Genomic DNA, 27,849 nt, shown 5'->3' with positions numbered 1-27,849 from the left:
CAGTATGAAATCTCGCCAAGTATGAGCCATGTGCTGTGATCCACTTTCTACTCATAGAAGGAATAACATCTACCCAAATTTTTTCATGAATCAGAGTGGTCTATGGCAAAGGTGCTTTGAACAGAATGAGTGTTTAATTGTTGTAGGCAGTTTGGCAAAGGCAGAGCAAATGTTCATGATGAGCAGAGGAGTGGAAGACATTCCATTTTGACTGTTGAGTTGGTGCAAAAAATGGAGGCGACTGTTTGTGAAGACCACAGATTGACCGTGCAGAAAATTTCTGCAAGGTTTCGACATTTCTCCACAAGTCTCTCATACAAAATACATGAAGAAACTCTGGGATACTGGAAACTGTGTGCAAGATGGGTCCCCAAAACAGCTGACATCATCACATTAAAAACTGGGTCAGTAGCACCTGTGATATTCTTGAGTGACCTTATCTTGGAAGGTGAGGATTTTCTGAGTTCTGTTGTAACTGGAGATGAAACTTGGGTGCCTCATTACATGCCTGAAATAAAAAGACAGTCATCACAGTGGTGTCACACCAATTACCACCTGCCAAAAAATTCAAAACCACAGTTTTGGGCAAAAGAATCATGGCCTCATAGTTTTGGGACAGAAAAGGTATCATTTTGGTCAAATTTGTGCCTCTGGGAAACAATCAATGCACGACGGCATTGTGAGATCTTAAAAATCTCAAAAGGAGCGTTTGAAACAAAAGTAGGGGAATGCCAGTGAGAGGACTGTGCTTGGTGCAAGACAACGTCCATCCACACACAGCCTTAGCCACCAAGGTGCTCCTTGACTTCTTTGGTTGGGGCGTTCTGAACCGTCCCCTTTATTCCTCTAACTTGGTGCCTTCCGATTATCATCTTTTCACCTCTGAAGGCACACGAGTGGAACTGAATTTTCATTCGTTGAGCAGGTGCACAAAGAGGCTCTGAAGTGGGAGTAGGAACTAATAGGAAAGTTCTTTGGGGAGGACATAAAGAACTTTTGTGCGACAACTTGCCACATGCATTGAACAGGATGGCGATTACATGGAAAAATAGTCCACAAGCATTTTGACAATACCCTGTAATTTATTTATTTATTCATTTATTTCGTTTCAACAGTACTTTGTGTGTGCACGCACTTTTTTGGAAAAAAATAGCAATCTAGTAGACGTGTAATTTTACTTGTGGAACAGACCATCCCTCACTTAATTCAAGTGAAGTTGATGTCTTTGCAAATACATCATATGTGATGAAATATGTTTCACAAACCTGGATGCAAGCATAGAAATTAAAATTTCTTTGATTGCGTGATTCAGTGCAGTGACGTCGGATATATGTTAAGTGATACTTAACTGGCAGTGGTTGGCAGTGGTGTAAACAAAAGTCAGCAGTTCAAGTGAGCCTCCTACCTACAGGACCGAAAAAAAAATTTGAAATCAACTGCTACTAATTTTGTGGATTCAATTTCTATGTTTCTGTACTCTTTTTATTATCTTGCTGGTATATTTTCCAAATTATTTCAAGTGTAATTTTTGTATCAAAATAAACTGCAGTGTTTTATCTTCTGTTGCAGGTATCTTCATTGTGTGGATACAATGAGGAAGCATAGGTGCCCATCAGATGATTGGTGATACGATGATAGATACTTTGCAAGTTATAAAATGGAAGTGAGTGAGCATGTGTCATGCTGAACTACATAAATTTTCATCAACACATTTGAAGTGTTGTGGGTCAGTAAAAACTGTCATGAAACAGTTGTGAGTAGCCACTATTGGAACTTTTAGAGCAAGGGTTTTATGCCTTAAAAAGGAAGGAGATAATGAATATAAAGAGTGATTATAAAGATAGAGTGATTATTGGAACATCCTGAGCAACTGATTGGACCTTCATAATTTTCTTATAATACCGCAGTTTCATTTTAACAACTACTCTGTGGCATCGTATACATTTATTTAACTTTTGTTTGAGAATACTGTGGCTTTTATACTGGCAAATAGTGGTTCCTTACTTCATACTTTTGCTTAATTTGTAGCGACATGGCTGATGACAATCTCCATTTACTGCAGGTACATAGTGTTTTCAGTTACTGGCACTGTTCTTTGTGCTGCATTGTGCTCCACAACCCTGGGTCCCACACGTAGGTCTTAGAAAAGGCTATCAAATATGACAGTTCTCAAATGTTAATTGTTCAGTTTAGTAGTTCCATATTTAGGATCTGTGAAAATTCATTTATGTGGTGCATTAATGCTGGATGAGGACTTGCTCAGAATAACTATACTCATAACATTCTAATATCAACATACAAACCAGTCTTCCATTTAGTACTTCAGACATAGCAAATTATTAGGGACACACCAAACTCTGGCTCATTTTGTCTGCTTATTTTGTTTTGGAAAACATCAGTAATGGTACCAACATGTATATTATTCATTTACCCAGTGTTAGTTCAGTATTTTAGTAGGTGGATACTAACGTAATACTGGTTGTACAGAACATTGCAGTGCAGTAAATTTTATTGAATTGTTTTTCAGTGCAATCTTATAGTATGTGTAGGATAATATTTGTCACCATACCATGGTCACATGATCTTGAGATGTAAGAATAAAAACAATTTCAATGTCAGTACATTAACATAATATCATTTTGGTGACAGGATTGCTTACAATGAGCAGTATTAGCTGTACAAAATTTTAATTTTTTTGCGGAGCGTTGGAACTAGGGTTTACTGGAGACTTGTATTTTGATAAGTTTTGGTAATGTTCCAAGGGGAAGGATTTGTTTATGTAGCCTTTGTGCTTCTCTTGTAAAAAAAATTGTAGAACTAAAAATGTCATTATAATGACACTATTAACCATTGCAATAGAAGAAAGTAACAGAACAGATATTACATAGGAGTGGACTCAATTTTTTCCTGTCAGACTTAAGATAAGAACTGCCATATCTTAAGCGTGTGCAGATTAACCCATACCAGAGGTGTAAATGCAGGAGATAAGTTCAGTTTACCACAATGCAAATGCAATGCTTATTTATTGTAGAAACATTTTAAATTCTTTCTTGGCCACATCAGCATTGCTGGCTTTCTAGCCAATTACTCTCTCTTTGTGATGGTTTTATTTTGTAGTGATGAGTATGTGGTGATGGTCACTAGTTTGCAAGAAATGTAGCAGGTTTAGTATTTAGATGCTTAAGATATTTAAAATATGCATTCTACTGTAATATCAGCTCAACTTTACCATAAATTTATTACTTTGCTTTTTTTGTTACTCTTATTGTTCAGGGAAAACAGTGAACAATCAAGAAAAATAACAAGTGTACTGTATTACATTCGCCATCTTATTTTTACCTCAAATTTAGAGCATTACACAAGTAAAATTGGTGTGCCCTGTATGTTATAGTAATTTTGTATGATGTTCAGCCTGCATGTTGGGTAGGTGCATGTTGTACTGCTTCACATATCTCCTACAGTTATGTTTCTTTGCTGGATTTTGATGAGCATGTTAAGTAATAGCACACAGGGAATTTTGTGAGAAGTCATAAACCATTGATTTTGCATTGTTTAGCGTGCACTCACATTGGCGGAGAAAATTTAATCCATCCTTTCTGGTAGCATTTCACAGAATTTGTGAAGCCACTAAGTAAAAATGACTTTTGTGTATTTATATTGCTATATTATTTTTCTATTGTGTCATTAAAATTAGTAAAAAAAATCTCCAATATTGCCAGTAATTGTATTTTTTGTTTGCATGAAACACCACACATTGTTCAAAATATTTTCACAGCAATTAATAAATTACAGTGTAAAGAATTTCTAAGATTGTAGAAGTAGAATGTTAGTTGGCCTAATTTTATTTTTTGCATGCATGTACTCAGAAGGTTGTTCATGAGTGCACATCATTACTGTGATGAACTGCATTGGAAATTTAGTGATTTATTTCCTCCTGTAGCATGTGTTCATTGGTGCAACAAATCCAGATGTGAAGGATCTGCTCTTGAATTGGAAAGTTCTTCTGGTCTGGTTGTTTGGCATCAGTGACCATTGAATAAACTGTGTAAAATGTTCAGAGAATGATTGAACAGTGTAACTGCCATTAGATTTAATGCACATTACGAATTGGATCCGGAATTATCTGTAATATCATACTTGACTTTATTCATCTTGAGAAATATTGCAAATGTCTAGTCCACTTGCTGAATTATCTGCTTCTGAAACTCTGTCTATAGATACTCAAAAAATTCATTTCTATGAGGTTAAAATCAGTATTAAACATTGTAACTCATTACAAAGGGACTTCACAGCTGTCTCCTATGAACAGATGATGAGCACAGGCCTACAAGTACAGAATCCTCCATCATTACAGCAGAGGTACGGAGTGGGGATCTGCATGAAGATATGTCTCAGGCTTATTCATTTTGCAACAAGAAGTGTGCAAGTTACTGTAAATGAGTTTTCACTGCTTTAAATTAAACAGACTAAAAATGTAATATTGCCACATCATTACATTATTAAGTAGGTACATATTTCTAATATTCCTTAATCATACCTTATACATGTATTGATTTTAATGAACTCTCACGCTCCTCTTCTTGCTCTTTTTCCCTTTTAGAAGAGGATTAATTAGTGTAACACACATCTTAGGTTACAATCTAAAAATGAGTTTCTCAGGTGCATGTTATTGTTCCCCATTGCTAAAAACAGTTGTTCAGACACAGGTGGAGTGCAACATTGATATTATGCCTCCGGCCATCTTGTATAATCAAAGAAATCTGCCCTGTAGTACTACAGTCAGTTACTGCAAGTTGCAGATCAACTTCAAGTTGTAGATCAAAGCAAATGTCACCAATCTTCACTGAATATGAAGAGAAAAACAGGTGAAAAATCACCATGTAGTGCTGTGACATTGTTAAATCAACACTGGAAATCTTCCTTAAGATTAACTAGAATAGGTGGTTAGCGTTTGAAATCTGTTAAACCCAGAGTCCTTCGGTGAAGACAATTTTGGAAAATGAACTGCATGTACTTTGCCAGTTGATTCTTCCCAAAGTGCCAATTTCCTTTTGATGCGTGTACACGGCCAAGGAAATATGTTATCAACAGATCCTTATCCTGAAGTGTTAAGTCATTCAGGTAGCTGATTTTATTGGTAAAGAATGCAAGGTCTCTTTTGCATGAAGACTGATCCAGTTCAGGAACACACACATTACTAATGTCAGTCAACATATCTGTATCATCTCTAAATGGTGCTGTTTCATGCACTCATATGTTAGTTGTAGGAACTACACTTACTAGATTTTTCAAGGTGACTTTGTTTGCACATGTGTTCTTCTGGTGAGTCATGCTTAGAAACCCTCTGATTTCACTAGGTATTGGAAGCTTTTTTTTCATTTTCTCATACATTTGTGCTAAGAGTCCTGATTTATTTACTAAATGGCTGGTACTCTGTCTCCAGGCACAGAAACTAATAAATCTCATTATAAACCTGCATTTTCTACACTTCCTTCTGTGCTGCTACGAATGTTCTTCATTGCTGCTAACAAGTCCAGCACCTCTTTGGACCTCAAGTTCACTGTTCATGCATCTGATAAAAATGGCTAGCTGTGCTATAACCAACTTTGTACAAAGATTTATGAGCTAAATGTGAATGTAGTCTGCCATATCATATATGCAGAGTGTGATTGTCGTGTTTGACAATGGAATCTTGTGAAACTGTAGATTCCTCCCAGGCAGGTTGAAATGCGAAGACATTGCTGGTGTTACACAATGCAGACCTAGCCCTTACTGCGTGAACAGTTGGCTGTATAGTTATCTCACTGTATGCTATATTTGTCATCATCCTGTGATTGCGTTCCAGGTTCTGTGGAACTATTGTATAGGAGCATCATGACATGGAAGTGCTTAATTTGTTGTGGGGTCATGTCACACAAACTGCTCTATTGAGAAGTGGTATTTCGTAAAATAAATGTGTATAAGACATTATCCATCATGTGTTGGAAGTATTTTGCAGCGTATACTGACAGCTTAATGTTGTCAGTAATGTGTGTAAGTGCATAATGGATTCTAAGGCAGCCAATGACAGTATGTGATTTAAGGTTAATTACTTTCACTACCTCACTAGGAATACATCCACTTGCTTTGCATGACATGTCTCATTTTCAACAGGCTACTTATGACATATCATTGTTTTTGTGAAGGGATTTGATGTTATAAGAGGATGGGACATGGTATAATGTTCTTGAGTGTACTATATGGCTGTTGGGAGAGCAGTGTCAAGAAACTGGAAAATTCAAAGAAAAGTCATTATATGGAGCACAGGCTTGTATTGGAGGAGGACAGGTAAGAAAATCAGCTGTTCCATTTCTAAAGAACCAGCACTGCATCCAAAGTGAATCACAGAAAACCTAAATCTGAACGTGGGGAATGCAGTAGGTGCTGTAGATGTGCGTGAACTGGATTTTAGGGTAGTGACATAATCACAGTAAACTGTACTTGTGAAGATATTACAGTCTTTTTTTTTTCTTCAATGCAATGCAGCTGAAACAGTGCTGTGTTTTCTAGGTCAGCAGATAGTTCAATGCTGACAAAGGCAGACCAAGCAACAAAGCAAATGTGCAGCCATCAAGAAAAGGATCTCTGATGAAATTCAATAATACTAAATGTTTTTTGACAAAGACTGTGTCTGTTGTAACCAACAAAAAATAAATAAAAATTTCCAACAAATCAATATTTTCCTCTAGAAATTGCTTCATCACAACCGCAAGCAAGCTGGCTTTTGACCACTGCATCTTTGAAAAGTGCCTAGGTCCCAAAAAAGGGGACAATTAATTTCCAATCCCATAGATTTCCTTCCTTGCAATAATAATAATAATAATAATAATAATAATAATTACAATTACATGTGCTTCTTTCTGTCCCTCCCACACACACAAAAATAATGATGTACACATACAGTAATGTCACAGATACAGGTAAGTCCAGACTGTCACATGGTCAGGAAAAAGTTCCTAAATGCCTCTCTTTTTTGGCAGAAGAGCTTCTTAAACTTAGTGAAAAGTCTCTTTAAAATTCATCATTTTGGTTTGTACGTAGAGGTACTCAGTGGGAAGTAATTTCACTGTGGATTGTGATGATCTGCCTAAGGACCAGTTGATAATGAAAGCTCGGAAAATTCAACCACAGTCTCCCTTTTGATCTTATGATAGTAGTTTGAATATTTGCACAAAACCTTGTACTGTATATAACACACAGCAATGGGTTCAGTATCATATTAATGATAAAAATGAATTTGAATGCTCACCTAGATTTTACTGGTAACGTAAGGCTTATTGATATGTCAAGTTCTTGGCACAGTTTTCTGAAATTGTCATGTAGTGAATGTGTCCTGCACTTTCATTGTTAGCTGGTGGGAAGAATGCAGAAACACATGCCAACACCAGCTGTGCACTTCATAGTTCTATACTTCACTTTAATATAATTATATAGACTCTCTCCCTCATCATAAAGGGATTTCTGAACATCAGAGTCCTCTTCATTGGGCTTCAGTAATTCATTCTCATCTTTTATCATAGTTTAGTGTTTTCTGTGAACAATGGTCATTTTAAAAAAGGCTTACTGCCATGATTTGCTAATGGCATCAGCTGGTGTATAAATGTTATCAATCCCCATTCACTTTGATGCCACTTTCCTGACTTCAGTCTGTTTTCCTCAAATTCTGCTTTGAAGCATCACCTTCTGAATGATACTCAGAATTCAAATGTCACAGTCATTTTTTTCCTTGTTTTCTTCCAGTTCAGTGTGTGTTTTCAAGTCCACTATTATCCTACACTGTGTCCACATTTCCACCTACTTATAATTCCTTCAAAATCGTGTTGATTGTAAAAGGAGACAAGTTATCAAAGTACCTTGTGTTCTCTCAGTGTAAAAAAATCTCCTGGTGTAATTGTGCCCTGTTCCTATAAGAAGTTCCCTCATCTGTAGCAGATTGCTCTATACTGCTAACCTCTTAAGCTCTTGTTGGTGTGTATGTTGACACCTGTACACCCCTTCCACTGAGAGTTGAAAGACAGAATAAAAGTATGTGTTTCATACAGTGAAATTACAGCTAACTCTAGTATAGCTTCCAATACCTGATCAAGCCTCTTGCATTTGGGCAGCAACAGTTCCAATCTGAGTCCTTAAGCAAAGTGTCTCACTCACTGAGAAAACATTCTGCTGTCATGTCCAGTGGTGGACTCTGAAGTATGCCCAGAAGACTGATGGTATTAATCAGCATCAAGTTCCAGACCATCTTGATTGCCAAACCTTTAGCCAGACAGGACTGGCAGAATTCCCTATGTGAAACAGTAAAAGTAATATGTCAACATTCAGCTCTATACTCGCGAGGCTTGCTACATGTTACAAAGTATTAATTACTGCTATTCACATTATGCAATATATCTAACACACTGTGATTGGTTACTGTATTTTGTGGACTATAAAATGCACTCTCTTCTTCAAAAAAAAAAAAAAAAAAAAAAAAAAAAGCCTACAAAATTCAGGTGTGTCTTATACTCAAAATTAATATCAAATGTTCAGTGTTTGATTTAAAATTCGTGGCAGTCTTACAAATGGCCATATATTTGATGCCACAGGAAACGTGTCTCTATCTGGCAATATTGGATTCAACTGACAGTAGCAGTGCAATGGTGGATGAAAATTAGTTGAGGTGATTCACAACCTTGCTAACAGTCTTCCTTCCCCCACCATCACAAACCCAGGACACTGCCTAGCCTATGATGCATCATTGCAGTCTATGGTGCCAGTGAACTTAAATTGAAAGTGATTAGTGTTATAGGTACAGTATTTTTCTTAGTGGCTAGTTTCATAATGGAAAAAAGTAAAAGGTATTCATCTGACGCAACCTGTAAATTTAAAGTAATAGCTTATGCAGAACAATGTGGAGGTAGCTGAGCGGCATTTCAATCTTCCACCAACAGAAGAAAGCATTTGTGACTGGTGGGCTAGTAAAGAAGAACTAAACAAATTGAGGAAGACTAAATGTGCAAATGGAGGACAGAAAGCAAAAGGGCCAATGCTAGAAGATGACATATTGAAATGCATTCGGGGACACCATCAAGATAGTACTGGAATTAATACAAAAATGATGCAAATACAGGCTCATAAGCTAGCACTACAGTGGAACATAACAGACTTTAAGGGTGGATTTGGTTGTTGCTACAGCTTTATGAAGCATTGTGGACTTAGCATACGAACCAAAACCAAAATATCTCTGGAAATGCTTTCCATTGCTTTATTCTTTAACATCAAAAGAAAACAATTGTGGAACTAAGGCAAATAGCAAATATGGAGAAAACTTCTTTGACATTTGATTTGCTGAGTAACAGAACTGTTGTCTGAAAAGTGATAAAACTGTAATTATAAAAACAAGAAGACACGGAAAAAATTCCCTACACTGTTTTCTTTTCATGTTGTGCTGATGGAACTAAACTTAATCGAATGATTATTTTCAAGTCCAAAAACTTCTGAAATACCACCAAGTGGTGTCGCCCATGTACTAGCCAAGTGCTGGATGGAGGAGGCTGGTATGAAATCATGGATTAACAGAATGTGAGAGAAAAGGAAAGGTGTTTTATTGAAGTAAGGTTCTCTTCTTGTGCTAGATCAATTTAGTAGTAATTGGAAAAAGTCTTTGGAAGAGAAATTGAGACACGGAAATACAGAACTCGCTGTTATTCTAGTAGGAATGACTTCACAATTGCAAGCTCTTGATGTCTCAATAAATAAGCCATTTGAAGTGTATATGGCAGAGGAATGGAACAAATGGATGAAACCCAACATTAATTCACACTGAAGGGAACTGTAAAAATGACCTATAATCAAATAAGTGTGTCACTGGATAAAACAGTCATGGTCTAGAGTGAGAGAAGACATTGTTGTTAAATCTTTCAAGAAGTGTGACATAAGTAATGCTCTTGATGGCAGTGAAGACAGTCATATATATGAAGAGGGCAATGAAGAAGAAGAGCAGGAGGATGAAGGAGAAATTTCAGATGATGATTTTCAAGGATTTTAAAGATCTGTTCAGTTTATTTTTGTTCTGGCTTTTTAATCTAATCATGAAAAAGGTAAAAATGTTATTTTTTTAGAAAACTGCTTAAAAATTAGGGTGCATCTTCTAGTCCGCAGCATCGTATAGCTCGTAAAATACCATAGCAATAAGAATACAGGCAGAGTTGAACAACTAAATCGACTGATAAAGGAAGAAAAACTGCTGCTACACTCTATTTCAGAACACTGTTTACACCACATTAGTGTGAATCATAGTCCTGAAAAATGTTACCTCTTTTCTTGCAACATTTTGTATTACCTTGGTCAGTAGGGAGCTTTAGTGTGGAAGAGCATGGCAAATGCAGTGCTTGTAATATAAATCTACTACCATATTAGTTTTTAAAATTGTGTTTACACTTTGAATATTGTTGCAGGCAAAACCTCTTCACTGATTGTTTGCTTCCATTCCTTTCCTGTCAGTATCATTAGACAGACTTTTTTATAAAATTTGAATGCTAATTACTTTCATGATGAATATAAGATGTCATTACGTGAAGCAGTTCACTGCTCTCCACCCGATGCATTTAAATTATCTACAAACAAAAAACTTTGTCAATAATGTAAGCATTTCAAAGTAATTGATTTTCTTGGCAGAACCATTTGTGAATGTGTCTTTGTTCAGTTGTCAGGAAACTGCATGTTGACAAAGAATCCACAGACTAGCAAGACTTAACCTGAGAGCAATACATTGGAATACATAATATCACCTAATTAGCCCAATTGGGCATAAATCATGTATGAAGAAGGTACTTGTACTTGTTCTCACAATGTCCAGTAAACTGTTTAAGCGAACATTACCAACAGTTTCATTTTACGATGTCCAGTTGAAGACACACCTGTCTATAAACTATTCAATAACTAGCAGTTATGTTTACTGTATTGTCTTCTTCCAGTATACTCTTAATGGAGTGATATTTTGAGGTTTTGTGCCAAACATAAAAAATAATTACTGTTAGTTCTTCCAAAGTCACTCAAGATATTGATGCCTGTCATATTACTATACACACAAGGAGAACAAAGTAGCAAAAACAAGAACAAAATATTATGAAACTTTAAAAAAATAAGGAATTCTTTAAGTGGTTCACCTAACAAAACCAATAGTTTTCTTACTCATTGGTTTTGTGTGTGATCAGATTCTGCATAAAACATGAAGGTAAATTCTTGTTTTGTATTTTATGATTTTAATTGTTCTTCTTGGGTGTTCTATAACATTTCTTTAGAATGTTTATGAATACTATTCAAATCTAAGACTGTGCATTTCATTGCCTTGTCAGGAATAATGTTGTATCACCACTGAACCAACTGCTTCTAACCAAATGACTTTTTGCTCTAGAAAGCATGCCAGTTGCATTTACTGATAGGGGCCACAGCAACTGCTTCTCCAATAATAAAAATAGAAACCCCTGCTATTGTATGATTGGTAAAATACCGCATGAAACTTCCAGAATTAAATATTAAATGAAAAATACTAAATTAAACTTCTGTCATACTGCAAAATTTTATAAAGTTTTGGGTACATTAGATTGTACCCATGTAAGAACTGTCATCTGGAGACAACAATGCCAAAACATTTAGGAACTGAAGATGTTATTTGTCTATAAATATACAAGTACTGGCCAATAGGATTCATTGCGCCTGCAGAGCTTATCTATTCGAGATCAAATCGGCAGATTATCACAATGAAATGAACAGTGAACATTACATAAAATGGTTGCAAGAGCGTCTAATACCAAATATTCCACGTGGAAGTATTGTGGTATTATACAATGCACCCTATCTTTGTGTTCACGAAATTAAAGCGCCCAACATAACTTCTCGTAAAGCAGATATAGAGCCATGCGGAAATAACATTCAATGGGCCCTTGGAAGTTGTGAAAGTTACAAACCTGAGCCAGAATATACAGTAGATAGAGTACTAAAAGAATCCGGGAAAGGACTTACACCTTCCACCCTACAATTGTGATCTGAACCCCATCAAACTTATCTGGAATTTGACGAAACAAAGTTTTATCGAATGATATCTGTGGCGTTACCCTTTCCCAACCTAAACAAATTACTATGGCTGCAACACAGAGCATTATGAAAAGTGGCTGGAAGAAGGTGTGCCATAAAGGGAAACTATTATGGTCGAATATTAACAAAGAGACCCACCAATGGACGGACCTACTGAGAGCTCTTTTATCCAACTTAAACCAGACAATTACAGGGAAATGTCGTCGCTTGGTTCTGAGGATATATATCGGATGACGCATGTTCAGACTCAACAGACAGCAGTTTCGGATTCAGCAACAGTTCTACCGAGTCAGTAGATGAGGCAGAATTGTGTACAGGAGAGCTAGTTGTTCAGCAGTTACATATGGATTAAAAGCTGTCGAAAACGATGTATTAACTTTTTCAAATGGCCAAATTTTTTGTTCCTGTCTTTTGTTTTTCATTTGGAATCCTTGTGTACGTGATTTTAACTATTCTGACTTATCTATGAGAGAATAATGTGTTTCTATTGGTTATGGAATCTAGTCCAAAAATGTTTTTCGCTACAAGGTGTAATAATACATTGATCACATTCGTTTCGATAAAGATTTCAAAATAAAAGTAATCTTACAGCACCTGGCAAGATTTGGACCCACAATCTCCTGCAGAGTAAACAGGTTTGTTTTCCATAGCACTACTTCAACTGACAGTGTGTGCTCGCTATTTTAACGCTATAGATCCTCGTGCAATTTTTTTTTCTTTTTTTTTTTTTTTTTTTTTTTTTTTTTTTTTTTTTTTTGTTTTGTTGCGCCTGTTACTTGCAAATGTAGACTGGCAGTGGCAAGGAAAACGTTTCTTAAGAAGAGAAATTTGTTAACATCGAGTATAGATGTGTCAGGAAGTCGTTTCTGAAAGTATTTGTATGGAGTGTAGCCATGTATGGAAGTGAAACGTGAACGATAAATAGTTTCGACAAGAAGAGAATAGAAGATTTCGAAATGTGATGCTACAGAGGAATGCTGAAGATTAGATGGGTAGATCACATAACTAATGAGGAGGTATTGAATAGAATTGGAGAGAAGAGAAATTTCTCTCACAACTTGACTAGAAGAAGGGATCGGCTGGTAGGGCATATTCTGTGGCATCAAGGGATCACCAATTTACACTCCTGGAAATGGAAAAAAGAACACATTGACACCGGTGTGTCAGACCCACCATACTTGCTCCGGACACTGCGAGAGGGCTGTACAAGCAATGATCACACGTACGGCACAGCGGACACACCAGGAACTGCGGTGTTGGCCGTCGAATGGCGCTAGCTGCGCAGCATTTGTGCACCGCCGCCGTCAGTGTCAGCCAGTTTGCCGTGGGATACGGAGTTCCATCGCAGTCTTTAACACTGGTAGCATGCTGCGACAGCGTGGACGTGAACCGTATGTGCAGTTGACGGACTTTGAGCGAGGGCGTACACTGGGCATGCGGGAGGCCGGGTGGACGTACCACCGAATTGCTCAACACGTGGGGCGTGAGGTCTCCACAGTACATCGATGTTGTCGCCAGTGGTCGGCGGAAGGTGCACGTGCCCGTCTACCTGGGACCGGACCGCAGCGACGCACGGATGCACGCCAAGACTGTAGGATCCTACGCAGTGCCGTAGGGGACCGCACCGCCACTTCCCAGCAAATTAGGGACACTGTTGCTCCTGGGGTATCGGCGAGGACCATTCGCAACCGTCTCCATGAAGCTGGGCTACGGTCCCTCACACCGTTGGGCCGTCTTCCGCTCACGCCCCAACATCGTGCAGCCCGCCTCCAGTGGTGTCGCGACAGGCGTGAATGGAGGGACGAATGGAGACGTGTCGTCTTCAGCGATGAGAGTCGCTTCTGCCTTGGTACCAATGATGGTCGTATGCGTGTTTGGCGCCGTGCAGGTGAGCGCCACAATCAGGACTGCATACGACAGAGGCACACAGGGCCAACACCCGGCATCATGGTGTGGGGAGCGATCTCCTACACTGGCCGTACACCTCTGGTGATCGTCGAGGGGACACTGAATAGTGCACGGTACATCCAAACCGTCATCAAACCCATCGTTCTACCATTCCTAGACCGGCAAGGGAACTTGCTGTTCCAACAGGACAATGCACGTCCGCATGTGTCCCGTGCCACCCAACGTGCTCTAGAAGGTGTAAGTCAACTACCCTGGCCAGCAGGATCTCCAGATCTGTCCCCCATTGAGCATGTTTAGGACTGGATGAAGCGTCGTCTCACGTGGTCTGCACGTCCAGCACGAACGCTGGTCCAACTGAGGCGCCAGGTGGAAATGGCATGGCAAGCCGTTCCACAGGACTACATTCAGCATCTCTACAATCATCTCCATGGGAGAAAGATGGATATACACTGTACTAGTGCCGACATTGTGCATGCTCTGTTGCCTGTGTCTATGTGCCTGTGGTTCTGTCAGTGTGATCATGTTATGTATCTGACCCCCAGGAATGTGTCAATAAAGTTTCCCCTTCCTGGGACAATGAATTCACAGTGTTCTTATTTCAATTTCCAGGAGTGTAGTATTGGAGGCAGTGTGGAGGGTCAAATCGTAGAGGGAGACTAAGAGATGAATACACTAAACAGATTCAGAAGGATGTAGGTTGCAGTAGATACTGGGAGATGAAGAAGCTTGCACAGGCTAGAGTAGCATGGAGAGCTGCATCAAACCAGTCTCAGGACTGAAGATCACAACTACTACTTTCAAATGAGGGCCCACTAAGGTGAATCGCTCCAGGATGTGATACCTGGTACCCTAGCCTACACCACTGTATATATTGTTTCAGAAATCGATTCAGCAGGAAATGTTGAGAAAGGCAGGTATATGTGCTTGGTGCGTGGAATATGGAACAAATTTCTCGATTACGTCAGTAGTTAACATCATTCATCTGTGAGACTGAAAATGTTTATTACATACGAAAGTACTGCGCAATATGGTTTAGGCATACAAGGGTGGCTGTACCCTGGGGCAAATGGGTCCGTGCCTCTCCCTCTCCAACTAATTCTCGGGGAAAGGAAAGAGTATAGTTTAGTCAGGTATTTTTCTGTCAAGAAAATGATTTACAATTCGGAATTTCGCAGGTTTTAACGTGGTGGGAACTGGAACTTTTTATGCCCACTTACAAGTCGGAGTTCGTCTTCTTTTGTAATTCAGTTGATCTAATTCGGTACAGCGCCATTTCCAGAGGGGTGGACCTTCTGTTTTGTCTTCTTGTACGGGTGCTCTTTGGAGTGGAGTTCGCGCCAAGTTGAAGTAGTAAGCGGAACAAAAATATGATGGCCTTTTGTGTTATTTAGACTGTGTGTTTTGTATAATAAAGTAGAACATGTGGTTTAATACATGAGTAAACAGTGACGACGTGTACTTTATGTTCTTAGTCAAATAATTATCCTCGTCCTCATTTAAAGGAGACAAGCGCTACAGGAAAGTTAACTGGTTATGGGCCCAGGGCACTCTGTGGCAAGCGTGTTTAAAAATTCGAAGTGAAAACGAACATTAAGTGACGGAACTGACAAAGACGACGTATTTTGACATTCTACAACATTGGGCGACGAAGAAAACAGTACATAATGACGGTACCATCTGTGGAAATTGATCGCCTATGCAGTCTATCTGTGTTCGTTCACTGATACAGCATCGTGATACATGGATTGCCATAGAATCGGTTTTGGAATGCGGAAAAAAGGAAGAAAAATGAAATGGCCTTGTCCATCATTCTGATGCTAGTCAAAAACCGCTACCTAGAAACATTTGGTTCTCTGAAATTAGCAAAGCTCGAAAAGATTAACTGCAACAACGGCCTACTGAACGCTATATCCAAGATGAGAGACTTAGTAAATATCAAGAAAGATGATGGTATGATTATGGATGAATATGTGACGAAAATCCTTGCTGACAACGCAGTAGTGAAGCAACGGGGTTCCAACTTTGATGATAAGACAATTGCAAGTTTCATGCTTCTCTGACTACCTTTGGAGAAGTATGAAGGCCTCATTAGAAGTATAGAGAGAGAGAAAGACAGATTAACTACAGAAATTGTCATCAACAGATTAGAATTAGAAGAGAAGCGCCAGGAACCAGATTTCAAGTGCACTAAGTGCCAAGAAAAAGCCAAAGCATATGCAGCTGTAGGCAGAGGTCAGAAAAACAAGTTTTCCGTAGCCAGGACAGATACAAGCAATACCAAAGAGGTGAGAAGAACACATCCAACAGAAACAGACTCTGTTTTTCCTGTGGTGGAGCAGACCACATCGCCAGGGAGTGTCCACATTTCCAAGGAAAACAATCGGGGGCTCCACCAAGCAAACAGAATTATACTAAGAAATCAGCATACAGGACAAATAGATGCAAGATCAACAGTTTTAAAAAAGTTCCGAACAGTGAAGATCCATCAAGTGCAACTGAATAAGATGATGAAGAAATAGTGGCTATGACAGTGACCAAATGTGGAGAAGGTGCTGATGAAAAGGAGTGGGTTTTGGATTCAGGAGCATCACATCATATGAAGAGTCACCAAGAGATACTACAGGACTTAGAGATGGGTATCTTTGGAGAAGTGAAACTGGCTGATGGGAAAGTTACTGAAGTAACTGGTAAGGGGACAGTTATGATGACAGCAGCAGAATCACATGGTGGTAAGACAATCCAATTAACAGAAGTGCTTTTGGTGAAAGAACTGGATGGGAACTTGTCTGCCAAACAGATGGACAAAAAAGAGGAGATGTGTATCAGATTCAAAAATGGTGATGTCAGTGTGTCTGTTGATGAGAAGGAAGTGTTGAGAGGAAGATTATCAAACAATAATGTCTAGTTAGTGCAATGTGAATATTACAAAGCGAGCAACAGTACAGTGATGCTACACACAGTGACAAAACACATCAACAAATTGAAAATGAAGCAACAACCAGAAGGGCATAAGTTTTGTGGCACCAAAGACTTGGACACAGAGAAGCCTTACCCGAAGTATGTGTAGCCACAAACTACAAGGAAAAATGTGAAATTTGTGTGCAAGGAAAAATGAAAAGACAGCCTTTCAAACCGAGCCAAACTGCTACTAATAATGTTCTAGAACTAGTACATAGTGACGTAGGTTACATTAGACAGACCTCCCTGCGTGGAGCCCATTGTTATGTTACTTACCTGGATGATCACTCAAGGTATTCGGTAGTGAAAGTGCTAAAGCAGAAAAGTGATGTGTTTGAGTCTTTTGTGGAATGCTATAGTTCAATTCTTTTATCTTGGCGGCTCACGCAAACCTGCCCAGACGCGGGAGATAGCTGCATTGCTGGTTGCAAACGACACATGCGCCAAGAGAAGCAGCGCCGTAGTATAGTTTAGTTCGCAAACTTACATTTAGGGCGAGCGCGCAGTTTATGAAGTAAAGCCACCATGGCCGCATTAACCCTTTCGCTGCTACAGAGCCGTGCTCCCCGCATTCCGCGCTGTGCGCGATTTTTTTATCACTGCACTGCTCGCCTGTGCAGACACATGGTGTATCGACTGGTTTTACACACTTATCATTCGATTTCACAAAAACTATTTGCCCCAAAAATTTGATTTTTACACATCTTCTTGACTGATACCTTCCCCCCATAAATGACTTAATTTTATTTAGATGTTCTACCCAGTTATTGTGCAGCATTAAATGTAGTAAACCGTTGCATGAAATTTTGAAGAGTTTGCAGAGGTAGAAGTCCATAGCGTACACTTTCCTTATGGTCGATTTTAGATACCACAAAGTTGAGAATGAAATGTGGACAAGATATATAAATTTCATATAAAATTTACTGTATAACAATATCTCATTTAAGTACCAGATAGGTATCATATGTAATATTGAGAAATATTTCGTCTTTCGCGACTGTAATACAAGTTTTATATACACTGGGTGCGTTTGGCTTTATTTTAAAGCACTTCAATTAATCAAAAGGAAGTAGGCAAAATACATTAAACAAAACTGTGGACTTACAAAAACATTAGGACTTGAGTATACTGTGTAACAGTGAAGTGCTCTGAGCTATGTCAAACATAATTTTTGTATGTGGCACACACAAACAGCATTTATTTGCTAAAGCACTGATCAGTCGACACGAACATTGAATATTGTGTTACCGCAGCACAAAACTACGAAAGGTTACTTGGCAATCGAGAAGAGAAAAACGCGTCTCATCTAAATAAGACGCTTATTATAGTTGCAGAAGAGGAATATATTTCAAATTCTGCTCCAAATAATACTCTTAATACTGTCGCAAAAGAATATATCTCAATATGAATAGTAAAACAGTGACTGCGGAAGAGAAGATACACAAACAAAACAGATAACACGAATATTGTATGTGTGCCTTTCCATTGTTTTTAATTGCTGTGAAAAGAAATATTGGAGGACAAAATTAGAAAAACCGAAAACCTATTATGGTTATAATGAAGAGACAAAGCATTAGAAATTTCAAAAAATTTCATTCAAACGAATAAAATTCATGAAGTAAGACACTTCGATATTGTTTTTAAATGAAGAAAATATTAAATGCTGAACAAGGTTTGATATCAGAACCATTCGCTTGGCAGCCAAACACCTTAACCATTACGCTAATGTAGCTCGTTCTTCGATAGTGTTCCTGGAGGACTCTAAAATATCACGGAATATACCGACGAACACTGTTGGTATGACTATGAATTACTCACGTTTCGTCGAGGTACAATAGGAAATAAACAATTACCGCTGTTCTTTATTGCAAAAAAGCGGTTCCTGAGAATGATACAAACACCTTTCCTTGCTATCGCCTGAGTTAGGAGGCTTATTGCTTGTTTGGTTTAATTAATTAGTAGAATATGAAGCAATTGATATAAAGAATGCTTTTTCCAAACTTTCTATAAAAGAAAGGCTGCCATAAAGACATAGATTTTGTACTATTACTTTATTTATGACTGAACGTTTCTAAAACTGAAGACACTCGTCCGTGCCCCCGCTCTCCAGTCGAGCTTTGGCAACGTCAGTCTCTGTTCATTGGCTGACTGTGTTTTGTGACGTCAGATGCGCAGAACGAACTTAAATTCGGCGGCCATCGTAAATGATGCGCACTTTAGTCAGGGAGGAAACTGCAAAGCTTACAGTCAGACAATGGGACTGAGTACATCAACAGCAAATTTGAAGAGTTGTTCAAGGAAGAGGTAATACTACATCGGAAAAGCACAGTTTACTCACCTCCATCCAAAGGAAAAGCAGAGCGCCTGAATCAAACACTTTTATCCATTGTGAGGTCTACTATTTCAGAGTGGTTTGCTCAATACCTTTTGGGGGGAAGCTCTAATGTTGTCCTGCTATATCCAAAATACAGGGTGTTTCAAAAATGGCCGGTATATTTGAAACGGCAATAAAAACTAAACGAGCAGCGATAGGAATACACCGTTTGTTGCAATATGCTAGGGACAACAGTACATTTTCAGACGGACAAACTTTCGAAATTACAGTAGTTACAATTTTCAACAACAGATGGCGCTGCCAGTGATGTGAAACATATAGAAGACATCGCAGTCTGTGGGTGCGCCATTCTGTACGTCGTCTTTCTGCTGTAAGCGTGTGCTGTTCACAACGTGCAAGTGTGCTGTGGACAACATGGTTTATTCCTTAGAACAGAGGATTTTTCTGGTGTTGGAATTCCACCGCCTAGAACACAGTGTTGTTGTAACAAGATGAAGTTTTCAATGGAGGTTTAATGTAACCAAAGGACCGAAAAGCGATGCAATAAAGGATCTGTTTGAAAAACTTCAACGGACTGGGAATGTGATGGATGAACGTGCTGGAAAGGTAGGGCGACCGCGTGCGGCAACCACAGAGGTCAACGCGCAGCTAGTGCAGCAGGTGATCCAACAGCGGCCTTGGGTTTCCGTTCGCCGTGTTACAGCTGCGGTCCAAATGACCCCAACGTCCACGTATCGTCTCATGCACCAGAGGTTACACCACTATCCATACAAAATTCAAACGCGGCAACCCCTCAGCGCCGCTACCATTGCTGCATGAGAGACATTCGCTAACGATCTAGTGCACAGGATTGATGACGGCGATATGCATGTGGGCAGCATTTGGTTTACTGACGAAGCTTATTTTTACCTGGACGGCTTCGTCAATAAACAGAACTGGCGCATATGGGGAACCGAAAAGCCCCATGTTGCAGTCCCATCGTCCCTGCATCCTCAAAAAGTACTGGTCTGGGCCGCCATTTCTTCCAAAGGAATCATTGGCCCATTTTTCAGATCCGAAACGATTATTGCATCACGCTATCTGGACATTCTTCGTTAATTTGTGGCGGTACAAACTGCCTTAGACGACACTGCGAACACCTCGTGGTTTATGCAAGATGGTGCCCGGCCACATCGCACGGCCGACGTCTTTAATTTCCTGAATGAATATTTCGATGATCGCGTGATTGCTTTGGGCTATCCAAAACATACAGGAGGCGGCGTGGATTGGCCACCCTATTCGCCAGACATGAACCCCTGTGACTTCTTTCTTTGGAGACACTTGAAAGACCAGGTGTGCCGCCAGAATCCAGAAACAATTGAACAGCTGAAGCAGTAAATCTCATCTGCATGTGAAGCCATTCCGCCAGACACGTTGTCAAAGGTTTCGGATAATTTCATTCAGAGACTACGCCATATTATTGCTACGCATGGTGGATATGTGGAAAATATCTTACTATAGAGTTTCCCAGACCGCAGCGCCATCTGTTGTTGACAATTGTAACTACTGTAATTTCGAAAGTTTGTCTGCCTGAAAATGTACTGTTCTCCCAAGCATATTGCAACAAACGGTATATTTCTATCGCTGCTCGTTTAGTTTGTGTTGCCGTTTCAAATATACCGGTCATTTTTGAAACACCCTGTAGATGCCAACAAGATCCCTCCATGGGAATATCCCGTGTGAAGTATGGAAGAAGAAAAAACTAACTAAAGATGATTTGGGAACACACAGAGTGTTTGGCTGCAGAGCTTGGACAAGCACATTGACGTCTGAATCTGACAAACTCGGAGAATGGGCAGAAGAATGTGTTTACCTTGGAGTGGAGGCAGGATCTAAAGGATATCGTCTGTAGAGCCTTGGACAGAGAAAAATACATTTGAGAAGAGATGTCATCTTTAACTAAAGAATATTCCCACTGAAGGTTACAGTAAACAAAGAACTGTCTCTTCCAGGGGAAGTACACCTGAGTCAGATGACAACAGCTGAGCCACAAAGCAATGCAGTGACAGCAGACAACACCAGTATTGTGCGATTGGGTTTCCCAGATCCATCAACAGATGATGACAACACACCGCTGAGGAATGCAGGACCAGTAATATAAGATCCAATCGAATCAATAAGAGAGGTACGACACAGAAGACGATGTAGTTCCTGGCAGTGAAGATAGTGATGTGTGTGATGAATGTGATACAGTGTTACAAAGTAGAATCTCAAGTGCGCATAGTGAAGTAGGGCTACGATGGTCTTCATGCCTAGTGAAACCAAAAATGTGTGGTTTGTGTCTCTCTGCAAGTTTTTTGCTGCTTTGTGTCAGGTGAATCCATCTGATCCAACATCAGTAGAAGAAGCTTTAGCTTCAATTCACAGGGATGAATGGTATAAAGTCATGGAGTCAGAGGTGAGTAGCCTAAAACTTCACAACACATGGCAACTTGTTGACCAATCAAAAGCTGACCATGTTATAGGAAGTAAGTGGGTATCCTCAACGAAGAGAAACAGAGAGAGTGATATTATTAAATTCAAAGCGAGGTTAGTAGCTCAGGGTTATAGTCAGATATTTGGAGTTGATTATTGGGAAATCGATAGCCCAGTGATGAGACGAAGTAGCCTGAGGATCCTATTAGCAACAGCTGTATTAAGGGGATGAAAAATAAAAGATATTAATGTGGAAATTGCTTTTCTGAATAACTCCATAAGTGGCACTGTTTACGTGGAGCAACCAAAATTGTTTCATGTGGGGAATAAAGTGTGTTTATTAAATAAGAGTTTGCATGGGCTTCAGCACCCAGGTAAAGATTGGAATGATTTCTTCTGCTCTGTGATGAAAAAAGTAGGTTTTGAACAATGTGAAAAGGATCCTTGTGTATTCTTCTCTAGAAATTTGATTATTGGAGTTCATGTTGATGATGTAGTTGCAATTGGTGAAGAAGAAATGATTATGACATTCATTAAGTGTTTGAAATCCCATATTATCATTAAAGAAATGTGTGATAGCTTCTTGATTTTGGGTCTTGAAATACAACAGTCTCAAGGGCAGTTACAATTGAATCAGACGGGCTACATTCAACACTTGCTAAAATAATTTAAAATGCATGACTGCAAGGGCATATCTACACCATGTAACGACAACCGTTTTACTGAAGGTGATAATGACAGTCCAATTGACCAGAAATTGTACCAAAAGGCACTAGGTTGCTTGCTGTACATATCTACGTGTACTCTACCTGATATTGCTTTTATTGCAGGGAGAAAATGAGAGAGTTCAGTTCTAAACCTTGTATTTCTCATTGGGCCAGGGTAAAAAGAGTATTTCGGTACCTGCAGCAAACTAAAGAATTGAGTTTGTGTTTCCATGCTGATTGCTGTGAAACTATTGCATTCAATGACGCTGATTGGACAAATGACCCAGGTGATTGTAACTCTGTGTCAGGCTACACAATTTTGTTAGCTGGAGCAGCAGTCAGCTGGAAAAGTAAAAAACAATCAATTGTGGCAACTTCCACAGTTGAAGCTGAGTATATTGCCATGTTTGAGACATGTAAGGAGTTGGAATGGTTTATTGATTTTTTAAAGGAGCTAAAGTGTTCTGAATTTGTTAGACCGCCCCTGCAGGGCAATGCTAACACACAGGTGCAACTGCAATCACCAAAAAGAAAGGTGTATCAGAGAGAACCGAGCATTTCAGGGTCCACTATCATAAAGTCAGAGAAAATGTCCTGAATGGTTTTCTTAAGTTTAAGTATGTGTCACCTAATGACAATGTAGCTGAAATTTTAACTAAAGGACTAAGCAGCATTCAAACAGAGAAATTCAGAGACATGTTAGGATTAAAATGAGTATTGTTTAATATTGGAATTTGTGATGTATTATTGTCTCATTTGTGATCTTAACTTCAGTGTCTCATTTGTGTTCCTATGTTTGGTGCTGGAATTTGTGATGGTTTTACTGTCTCATTTGTGATCTTAATTTCAGTGTCTCATTTCTGTTCCTATGTTTGGTACTGGAATTTGTGATGGTTTTATTGTCTCATTTGTGATCTTAATTTCAATGTCTCATATGTATTCCTATGAGTAATATTGGAAGTTGTATTCTTATGTTCAGTATCAGAAATGGTGAATTTTTTGATACTGGAGTGTAACAGGATGAGACTATGTACTAAACTGTGCTCTGTGATGCTCACCGAGGGAAAGTGTCGTAATCCAGTTGATCTAATTCGGTGAGACATCAGTTTGGATACAGTTCCATTTCCAGAGGGCTTGTACCTTCTGTTTTGTCTTCTAGTACGGGTGCTCTTTGGAGTGGAGTTCGCGCCAAGTTGAAGTAGTAAGCGGAACAAAAATGTGATGACTTTTTGTGTTATGTAGACTGTGTGTTGTGCACAATAAAATAGAACATGTGGTTTAATACACGAGTAAACAGTGAATACATCTACTTTATGCTTTAGTCAAATAATTATCCTCATCCTCATTTAAATGAGACAAGCGCTACAGAGAAGTTAACATCTCCCAATTATAAAAAATACTCTATACGCCAGCTCTTGATCCCCCCCTCCCACCCCCCCCCCCAACCCTCCAATCCCCAGCAAACTATTGTATGGATGGCCTTGCGCAAGCACAGTATTATAGATGATGAAAACCCATTGCGAATCAACAGCTGTTTCAGAAAGTTTCTCTGAAAGCAGAGAGATTCACTACAGATTTAAATGTAATCAAGCACTCCATGCTTCCCAGTCATGTCACATAGCACTGCCATTTAACTTGGCGTCTGTAACCTTTGACCAAGCAAACGGAATAGCTGTTTAGTATTTATCCATCCTCAGCACCTGTAATTGTATAAATAGAAATAATCGGACTGTTGTCGCAGTCTGATTCAAAAAGCAATAGAGAAGCCGAACTGACATGATGGAGGGCACTGCTCTAGCGCCAGAGCCAGCTAGTTACCATAACTCCAGCCTCAGGACAGCTGCCAGGAATGGAATGTAGTCAACACAGTGAAGTGTGTGGCCAGACTGTCGCAGCAGTGACCTGGATCACCACGTGTTCGAGTCTGGCACAATGCTGCTTCATTAACCTACGTCAGAAACAATGATGTCCAGTCGTAACAGGTGAGACAAGCAGCCTTAAATACCACCCAGTCCAACAATGCGGTGTCATCGTCTGCAGCCATCTCTGAGCGGTACTTCATGACAATCATCGATCTGATGTGGGCCATCAATCTACTGCTACTAGACACCATCTCCACCAGCTGTGGTATTATAGGCTGCACCTAGTCCTGATGGCACTGGGAGTTGAACTGGTGCAATCCGGCTGGGGGCCATCTTCTGGTTAATGTCTGCCGTTTTCAGGGTGCTTACCTGAGGTCATTGGTTTGCTCTTGCCGAGCCACCACTTGCCCTGTGTATGTGCTCTCTGCTACTGCAGCCTTGGGTCTGTTGCTGAATCCTATGTTGGCGTCCTCAATTCACCTACACGCATACAGGTACCTCTTGAACTCACATGCACATTTATACCATGAAGTGTAACCGACTGACTGCGGAATGCGTCATTGCTATGTGCCAGGCTCCTACCTGGACCTAATGTGGCAACATACTCGCCAAGATACTGGCAACGAAACTTCATCACTGACACTGGTGTGCTATCTTTGTGTGCTGGCAGTCCCCTGAGGCCACGTGTTGAGATAAGCACACATTATCATCCAGGACCAGCCTGCATCCCTGGGTGCTGACCACAGCAAGACAACATATTGACTGCTCTACTGTAGGCCTCGAGTAAACGAACTATCGTTTCTCTTTGCTCTTATAACTTGACGACGTTCATCCACCTATCAGTTGACGGATAGCGACGAAAAGAATAGGTTCCTCATGCAGAAAGTGCAACAGAGAGCATTAGACACATTTCTAAGGCGACTGCCACCTGATGGCTCAGGAGAGATACACGCAAAATTTCCACAGTAACTGTCTGACGCCACAGGCGTAGCTATAGCACAGGATAAAATTGATGTGATAATGCGGGTCTGTAGTAAAAGAAATGTCTTTTCTGCAGACGTGAACTGCTACCGTTGTGGATGTTCAGCTCACGTACAGAGGTATTGTCTCAACCCACAATGTAATGGGTGTGGGAAAGTTAAGACACTGAGGCCGAGATTGTGGAGGTAAACGGCATAATGGAAAAGGAAGGAATGTAAATAATCAACTGTTAAATGGCAAAAGGAGCTCCAAGACCGCCGAGCGGCCCTTTCAGTAAGTTTTAATGCTACAAAAACGTATGTAAAGGCGGAATTTTGCTTGATTGGCGTAATAGACGGTACGGTATATGCACTTTTATTAGAGACAGATGCAGGCTTGTCTGTCATAAGGCTAGATCTCATGGGAAAGCGCCAGTTAAACCTTCAATGGTATAAGAATGTGGAGTGGGGAACAATGATGTATGATCACCGTTCAGCGATGTTAAATTTTCAAATTGGATCTGTGTGATAGTGACGTACTGATAAATGGCACGACTTGTGATATCTCTGGACCAGCTTTTCATCTTTCAGCTACCATAATGTAACCTACAATATTAAACAAAACATATCTTCTGATTTATTGACCTGACAAACCTCTGGATGTACTACCAGCCCAAAACCTGACCTACCTCAAAAGTACCTTAGAACCGAACCTCCTTACCTCTCTGGGCAAGTTCATAGACCAGCTGCAGTAGAGTCAGGATGGCTAGTGTGTTAATTTATCCCATTCTAAGTTCTTGAGAACAAGCGAGGTTTATTGGTGGGACAGCAGGTACTTGGATGGTGTTCGGTCGTAAGTGCCCATATAAGGTTCCAATTTAATGACTGTCACGAATGATGATGATGATGATGCTGATGATGATGATGAAATGAGGAGGACAACACAAACACCCAGTCCCTGGGCAGAGAAAATCCTCAACCTGGCCAGGAATCGAACCCGGGGCCCTGTGATCCAGAGGCGGCAACACTAGCCACTAGATCACAAGCTGCGGGCACAGGTACTTGGAGCTAGGTGGACTACCATTATCAAACCATTCCAGCAAGGTAAACCAATAGTACTTTTATTCATGACGCACAACACACCAGTAGAAATGTTGTCTTGCTGCAGTCAGCACCGAGAGACACAGCCTTGATGATGATGTGTGCTTAGCTCAGAACATGATCTCAGGGGCAGCTTGCACACAGAGGAAAAAGGGCATCTCAATGAACGAGGCACCTGAGCACATGGAGGCAAACCAAGGATCCCAGTGTAAGATGCAATAACAGGGGCCTACAGAGATAAGCCTGAGTAATGCAGTTTTTATGCACGGGGAAGACCGTAGCTTGGCAGCCCTTAAATTTGGTGATCTGACGGGAACCGGTATTAACTTAATAATGTAGTCCCAAAATCTTGTAGAAGAGTGTAGGAAACAAAAAATAGATATGGCAAGACGCGGACGTGTTGCATAGCTACACTATAGTCTGTATCTCAACACTCTTAACTCTCAAACGGGCGCGCAGTTTTTCGTAACACGAGCAGGCGACCGAGCGAGATGGCGCAATGGTTAGCGACTGGACTCGCATTCGGGAAGACGTCTGTTGAAACCCGCGACTGGCGATCGTTATTTAGGTTTTCCGTGATTTCCCTAAAATTGCTTCAGGCAAATGCTGGCATGGTTCCTTTGAAAGGGCATGGCCGACTTCCTTCCACAATCCGATGGCGAGCGATGACCTCGCTGTTTGGCCTCCTCTCCCAAGTCAACCAACAAACGTGTGGGCGCACAACGCACTTTGTACACATGTAAGGAATAGTTTTACATTACCAAGGTAAACACGTACGAGCAAAATAACAATAAAATAAACTGACATTACATGAGCTAAATCCTAAATCACTGTTTAATAAAACAATAATAAAATAAACTCTCATTTTATCTCTTTTACCATGTACAAGTGTTGACCCACAGTAATGACCACCTGAAGCATTAAACAGCGCAGATGCATCGGATCCCTACCAGCGGTTTATTTGATAACAAATTGTCTGGTAAATAACTGCCTTATTGTGGAATTGTGCTGCTGAATGGGACGCTGGGATGTTTTCTCGCATTGAACATAATTTTTTCTCACTTTGCTAACCGTTTATTTCATATTACTGCTGCTGACTTGGACGTACAACACAACTTATCACTGTCTTAGTTGAAATAATAATGAAGGAATAGGTATTGGCTCACAATGGAATAGTGCAAGACAATATAATTTGCTATTGGCGAACTTTATACCCAGGCGCGCCCGTTCGAGAGTTAATCACTAAACCACCATAACATGGTCATTTCAGCAGAAGAATTAAAATAACAGCTCTTTTATCTTATGTCCAATGAATAAATGCTGTTTCAAAAGATTGAATATCTCTGGAAAACGCTTCGGTATCGGTAAAATTTCTTGTAAAAAAGTTACGAAATTGGCGTTGAAGATGTATTTCAATTGAAGAGATTTTTGTTTGGCAAAGAATTGTCCTAAAA

General features: G+C 39.9%; 1 protein-coding gene across 1 annotated transcript in view; it reads left to right on the top strand.

Moving 5' to 3' along the window:
* The window catches only part of LOC126356156 (vacuolar ATPase assembly integral membrane protein VMA21 homolog), a 38,219-nt gene extending 31,883 nt beyond the window's left edge, over positions 1 to 6,336 (top strand). The window contains exon 5 of the mRNA XM_050006901.1: positions 1,570 to 6,336. The gene's annotated coding sequence lies outside the window, so the exon portion shown is untranslated. The remainder of the gene's footprint in view (positions 1 to 1,569) is intronic.
* The last annotated feature ends 21,513 nt before the right edge of the window (positions 6,337 to 27,849 follow it).

Source organism: Schistocerca gregaria, chromosome 3 (genome assembly GCF_023897955.1).
Source record: "Schistocerca gregaria isolate iqSchGreg1 chromosome 3, iqSchGreg1.2, whole genome shotgun sequence".
In the NCBI taxonomy this organism is placed as follows: Eukaryota; Metazoa; Arthropoda; class Insecta; order Orthoptera; family Acrididae; genus Schistocerca; species Schistocerca gregaria.
This window is presented reverse-complemented; position numbering and strand designations above follow the sequence as displayed.